Here is a 7,435-nt window from a genome sequence, read left to right on the forward strand (position 1 = left end):
ATTTTTTGATTGCCTATGGTCTTCTGGTTTTAGTTTGCTTGTAAAGTAAAAAGTACAGAAATTTCTCTTACATAAGTAACATAAAGCAAATCAAAGGACAAGTAGATTTTATTATTTACAGCTACCATACGTGTGAGCGTCACAAGTACCTCCTATTTTTTCTAGCCAGGAAATTGCATCTGTGTCAGTTTGAGGACTTGTTCAGGTGCCTTACAGGGTTGTACTTGGCAGTTTCTCCCGTGAGCTGCCATGTCTCTCTGGCTGTCCTACGTGGGGTGAGGAACACGGGCACTGTGGCTTTATAACCATACTACAGTCACTGGTGCTTGCACAGAACATGAGGTGGACTTCCCACGCGTACTGTTTAATCCATCTGCACGTACACAGTAAGGGTTGGATTTACAACTCCTGTGCTAACCAGCTTGACAGTGTGTGCGCTTTGTAGGTGTAGTGTCTCCCAAAAGCATCGTGCTTCCTGTATATACCAACTGTAAGGAAATCCTGGGCAAACATACGTCAGCCTTGCTATTACCACCCCCCCCCCCCTTTTTTTTTTTGTTTGGAAGTAAAGTGTAGGGCAAAGATTCTCCCAAATAGTCAAAACTATTATAATTACTGGCACCTGTAATACAAGACAAATAACTGTAGCTAGATTTTACTTTATTTAGATAGTCTTTCAGTTTCAGAAATGTCAAGGGGTAAAATTACATTTTGGAGAAATAGAATGGTTTTTATGTTAAATATTCTTTATATTTGAACTGTCCACAACATACTAAAATTAATTTGTAAAAGAAGCTGAGGGTAATTGTAATACCAAAATAAATCCTAGTTTCACACGTGTCTTTTCCATTTGCGCATGGAAGAGACCAAAATTCCATGCCTTAAGGCAGACTTCCCAAATCCTTCAAAATATGTGCACTTATTAATCCAGTGGTGTCTCTCATGAAAAAGCCATGGTCCCTTCCTTCCATATTCAAGATGTTTTAAAGCCTTTTTTGATCGTGTCAGGTCTCATCTCAGATACTGAAGTGAGAAATACCATAATTTCTTACTCTGTTGCTTCACATATCTTCATCTGGATCCTAAAAAATTCTGAGATTTCACTATACATAGATAGCGCCTGTAGAATTTGTCTCTATTCTGCATATTGTCAAATGATCCTTAGGGATTTAAGGGTTTTCTTCTGTCTTTCACACACTTGAATATATATAAGACCCCTGGGTAAAGTGTTCCAAAATTAAAATGTGCAGAGAAGTTAATGTTCCCCTTCAGTGTATTGCGACGAGCGAGGGAAGGCAAGCAGTCGACTCAATGTGAGTGATAAGGCAAGCTTCAACTTTATTGCAAAACCCTACATGTATTTATACACTAATTTCTACCTTATGCATACTTGTCTTACAATTATTGGCTTAGCTCTAAAGATTGCATTAGCATACTCCTCCTACTTGCGGTTACTGTTACATGGTCCGGGTTCCATCCTGTTTTTCTTATACAGTGTTTCTTCAAAAGCTGTTTATCTGTACAGTGCAAGGTCAGCATGACCTTCTTTTTCTCCCTTGTCAGCACGACTTGGAATTTTTCACTGCGGCCTAGTCTGGCTAACTTATGTCAAAATTGAATCACAAGGCTCCTCAGCCATTCTCCAACAGTGTATGTGTGGTTTGAAAATGTATCTTTTGTATCTAAGTATAAAAATTATCATTACGTGTTTATTGAGGAAGTACTTTTTTCAGGGGGATCTTAATTATTCTGTTAAAAGTATGGACTTCTCATATGTAGCTGCAGTGTGATTGTTCTCATACTTGTTAATCTTGGTGGAGCCTGTAGTGTTTGTCTTGGTGGCTTCGCTTTGAGTGGCAGTGCTGGTATTCATATTAAGTTACAGTTACAATTGGTTTTAAAGTTCAGCTTCTTAGTTTAAAGTATAAATAGAAAGTCTGTTCCCCTAAAATAACTATGTGCTTTTTAAGCCAAGTGTAATCATCTGAGCATTTATAAATGAAATAGCTAATTAGAGTTAATTAATAGGAAAAAACCCACCCTGCTTTTTTTTGCGGGGGGGGCGGCGCAGGGCACAAGCAAAGGAAACACCCTACATGTGTATGTGTGCACGTACATATTTATGTGCTGCACACTTGTGTGCATACCTATATATGTATAAATTGTCTCCGTTGTCTCTGGTCTTCAGTAGTCATAGGGGGTTAATGCAGACACGAAATAGCCATCTGCTTAAAGTTAACTGGCATTGTGTGTATAAGCTATAGTCAAGAAAATGAGGTTGTAATTGAGCTATTGACTTTTTATAGTTGTCTGGGTCATGAAACCGATTTGGGACACAGTTCAGACAACTCCTAAGTAGTTAGCTTAGCTACCTAAGCTGACCATCGCTCTTGGGCTGCTGCTACTGTGCGTACCACACCACGGAGTCTGTGCAAGCACTAGGGCAGAAATGGGCTCTTTTTCTTCATGTCACAGCTGGCCCAGTGCCGCCTCTCCGTAAGGAGTGTGGGGTGTCAGGTTTTTCGTCTATATTATAGCAGGCTCCGGCCTCACCAAGAGCTCAGTGCAGCACAAGTGCGGAAGCCCTTTAGAGGGGTGCTGCCATTTAGGAGCAAGTTTCCCTTTTCCCTTTCTTACCCTTTTTCAAGACAAAGAATGTAAGCGTCTCAGCCAAAAGCAAATCCAACTGCTATCCACAGCATTATGCATCTTCCTCGTAAAAGTAAAAATGACTTAAAGTTTATCTTAAAATTTTTATGATAATTAGAAATACTCTGCAGGGTTATTTCCTTTGTTTTGTGTGTTACATATTTTTATTCATATGAAAAAGTCATGTCATTATTCATTACAAAAAAAATCCTGACAAAATGACATTAGCCTAGGGCTAAATTTGACCATGCGTATTAGCGACTTAAAGATATGAGTTATTGCAGTATATTAAAACAAAGTTCTATAGTTAGGTTGAAATTCAGAAGAATTATGCAACTCGGTTAACGCTCTACAGGCAAATCTATAGTATTGCCACAAGGGTTTTTAAATACATATACCCTAATACAGGTACTGGAAACTAAAATCTTATACTACTAAGGCAGAATTGTAGTTCTCTGTGTTTTGTGTTAAACACATCTTAACAAATTTTATCTCAGGTAATAGAACTCTAATTCTGCATTGCCTGGGTTTTACAAGACTGACTTTTTCGTATTGATTTTTTATATGAGCCTTACCTGAGTGCTACAGAGGTGTCGGTAAGCTCAGGAGCATTTAATAACAGGGGCTTTTTGGAAGTGGTAGTGGAGTTATTAGAATATAGACTATTTGAAGTCAGTGTTACTTCATTAAACATACATAACCTTATCGCTGATGAGAATTTTCTGTTTGTAAACCAAAATTTTAGAGTTGGTTTGTTTTTTCGTTTTTTTGGGAGGTTTTTTTGCCCCCCTTAAGTTGGCAGAGATGGGAATCCTTTGCAAAATGAGTGTTTCTTGAACTTCAGTTGTCTTAAAACTTTGGCTTTGGGCTGTTGAGAGTTATAACTTATGCTGAATTTTCATTGCTTCTGGTGTAATTATTCATATCTTTTTCCTTGTGGTATTGAAATAATTAATCTCTGCAAGTAGATATCATCAAAAGAATATTAGCTCAGAATGATTAACTGTAAATCTTACTTTGCTCTGCTGTTTGGGGGCCACTGTGAAAAATTATTCATTTTTAACTTTGTAAACAGGCAATAATAGGAAAATTTATTTTCAAAATGTTTTATGGAAGTGTTGAACGTTCCTGTCTGCATCTAGACTTCTAATAGACATAAATCATGTTGAAGGAAATTTTTTAGCATTACAGCTGTTGACTGGGGAAGAATAAGATTTATAGTGTGCATTTCCTCTCTATTTGTTTAATTACGTTCTTTTGAAATCTTACTTGTTTCTTGTCATCGTGGTTCTTTTTCACCACGTTGAATTCTCACAGAGATTATTATCCTCAAACTGTCACTAACGCTCATGTAATTTTTTTCTTTACAATCCCTAACATTTTATCTTGCATAAGGTAAGACACTCGGCATGGTCAACCAGTTTACTACATAACTTCGGTCCCTTTCTGTAGGAGATACTAAGGTTTAATATGGAGAAACAAAATTCCTCTCCAAGGTATTCTCTGAAGTAGGCATGTCTAATGGGAAGGACACAAGTGGGGCTCTAGAGGCAGCTGAAGCAACACTTTCTGGAGCCATTTCTGGGTCCTTCTGAAAGGTAGCAAAGCAAAGAAGCCGGGAACCCTGCCATAGACATTTCCACCTCCCCGACTGCCAGAAGACTTGGTGGTGGAAGATTTTTCAGAGAATGAGCTGAGTTGGTAACTGTGGGGAAAATGGGTACTGTGCAGAATCTGTTACAGGTTGATGTAGCAATGGTGGTTTCAGCTCTAGATAAGTCTTTACTGTCTAGAGAGGGCGTGCATTTAATAAAGAATGAATTTGATTACTGGTTTGAGAAATTACGTATGTTATATAGCATATAATACAAAACCATCTCAATGTTCTGCTTTTCGCCAGTGCCAAAAATCTGATTAGCCAGTTTGTTCTGCTTGCACACGCATGTGTTCAAATGGCATGCCCGTTTTATGTCTGTGTGAGATCAAACCCAGTCTTTCAGCCTGCTCTTTTAGTTTTTGGATACGTGTTTTAGATACCTCCATAATATTTGCTAGAAAAATATGCCTTTCATTCCCGTGTTACCCGTCTTTCTTCCTAGGAATGCAGTTACTTACGGGCTGTTCACATAATAAGTAATCCTTATTTAAACAAGAACAGTGGGACTATCCATGTTGATAAAGAACAGTATGTGTGTATATATATACACACACACACTATATATATATATTGTACTATATTTATAGTTATATTTTATAAGGTGAACTGAGTTCCTCCTTATTGTTCCAACAGTAAAGTGAATGGTGACAGAAGTCTGTCAGAAAGCCCTCACAATTTGTGGGTAAAAGTGATATTGCTGGCTAATGGTAAATCATGGCAATGTTGAGATCTTAGTGTAAAAATACTATGTCGCTTTGAATGCTGAGTGCCTCTCTCAAATGATTAGAGTTAGAGTTTGAGGCATTTAGTTAAGAGCTCATCTGAATTTTTCCAAAGGCTGCAGTAATCTCTGATGTGAGATCCTGGGCAGGCTAGAAAGTTGAGTGAAATGAGTTAATTTTTTCCTAACTTTCAGGAAGAGGGATTGGCAGGGGATTTTTTTCAGTGTCCTTTCTAGTATCATTTGTATTGCATAAAAGAAAATATAGGTAACATAGAAACCTGTGTATTAGGTTCATGAAGGTCTGCACATCTGTAGTCAGTTATTTTGGATGTAATACACTAAATCCAAGACTTCAGCTTTTGACTTTTACTGTAAGACCATGCAATTGTAATTCTGGTGTTTACTGCTGTTTCCTTTTCACAACTGTCTCCTTTGTTATCACTTAATGATGTGCTTTACAGTGCTGGAGCCTTTTTATGTTAGTCATCATTTATCTGCACCCTGTCAGGACCCCGATACAGCTGCTCTGGATGAAACAGAGCAAATAACTATTGCTGAGCAGAGCTGCTGGCTGAATTCAGTGGAAACCGAGCATATACGTGCTTCTGAAAAGCAGCACAGCTCTCGGCATCCTTCAGCTGTGAGCACTTGTGCGGTTCCAGCCCTTCCTCAGCCTCTTGGCAGCTGCGGAGGTACCCGGTTAGGGCAGTCTCAACGTTGCGGTGGAGCTCTGCCCTCTTCCTTTGCAGGACATGGCGTTACAGCGTCCGGCTAGAGGGGTCGGTACCGACACCTCCTTGGGTGTCTGTCAGCTTTTGGGCTGTTCTGATGTGACAGGATTTTTTTAAGAGAGATCTGTCGTTTGATTTCCAGCAGTAACTTCTCCCTCTCCTGAGAGCACCCTGCAGGTGTTGAGCGGGGAGCACTCCTTGGGAGCGAGTGCTGAGAAGCGTGCAGGCAGCCTAATGCAGCGGCATAGCTAACGAGCGCGGTGTTTGACAGCGCGTTCCCCGCCCCGCTTTCCAGCCTCTCACACGTGTGATGTCTTCGGAGCTGCTCCTCTCTGCTTCGTCTGGGAGCACTGAGGCTTTTTTCTGTCTTGACAGCAAAAGCATGGGAGATGTCCATCACGTGCCAAGCCCTGACAGGCCAGTGCGGTGCCCGGCTCTTTCCACCAATGAGACTGTATCATTTAACCAATGATTAATTGGCTAAACTAGTTTATTTAGTGTTGTACTGGGTGTCCGCGCCCAGGTGGGGGCTGGAGGGTCCCTGTGAGGAGAGGCTGGGGGGGCCCTGGGCTGGGCACGGCCAGTTCCAGCCGGTTCCAGCCGGTTCCAAGGGCCGCAGCCCAGGGCACAGCCCAGCCCCTCAGCCAGGCCGGTGGCACCTCAGGGAAATGGATTTAAGAAAGGGGAAAACGCCGTGCAGCAGCGAGGAGTGAGGAGAAAATTGTGAGGAGGAGAGGAGTCAGGAGTGAAGGAGTGAAGCTGAGCCTTGGGAAGAGGGGTGATGCTGTTTTGTCTTTGTCACCATGCAAATGTATTTTTAATTGGCAGTACGTTAAATCCATTTTCCCCAAGCTGAGTCTCTTCTGCCTGTGAGAGCGATGGGTAAGTGATCTCCCCATCTCGACCCTCGAGCACGTTCATCTGATTTTCCTCCCCTTGCTGTTGAGGAGGGGGGTGAGAGAGGGCACCTGGGTGGGTGACTGGCGGCTGGCCAAGGGCAGCCCACCATTACTGGAGGGGGAAAAACCTACAAACCCTCCTGTAAATTTTCCAGATTGGTTTTCAGGTTACTTTGTTCTTCTATCCCCTTACAAAAACATGAGAAAGCCCCTTCTCCGCTACACATGCACTTTGTCAGTAAGTTATCCTCCTTGATTTATGGCAGTTGACTTTGATTTTATACTGTCGGGCAAGGCTTGTGTTTCTGAGATGATTGCTCTCCTGAATTCTTGAAAGGCTGCTGCTGTACCAGAGGTGCAACGCAGAGACTCTCTGCGAGGTAATTATCTCGCAATTAGTAGGCACGAGGGAACAGTCAACTTCCTACACCCACATGTGACACTTCTACTATCTATACCAATAGTAAGCAAGTCAAGTTTGTAGCAAAACATAAACGTACATAGTTACTGTGGCCTACGTGTAGATAATGTGAATAAGTATTGTAAATTAAGCCCCACCTGTTTTAATAATAAAAAAGGCTTTGAATTGGTGTTTTTTATTTCAAAAATTCAGTATTCTGAGCCCTGAAAATATTTCTCAGAGAACTCTGTCAGCCATTAAACTCTTAAAGTAATTAGCAGCTTTATAAATAAAACAAGACCAGGAATTATGATGATAGCAGGAAATGGCAGTTAATTATTTGCTTTATAGAATTGTAGAATAGTTTGGGTTGGA

This window comes from Fulmarus glacialis, unplaced genomic scaffold (assembly GCF_000690835.1).
Source record: "Fulmarus glacialis isolate BGI_N327 unplaced genomic scaffold, ASM69083v1 scaffold27414, whole genome shotgun sequence".
Lineage (NCBI taxonomy): Eukaryota > Metazoa > Chordata > Aves > Procellariiformes > Procellariidae > Fulmarus > Fulmarus glacialis.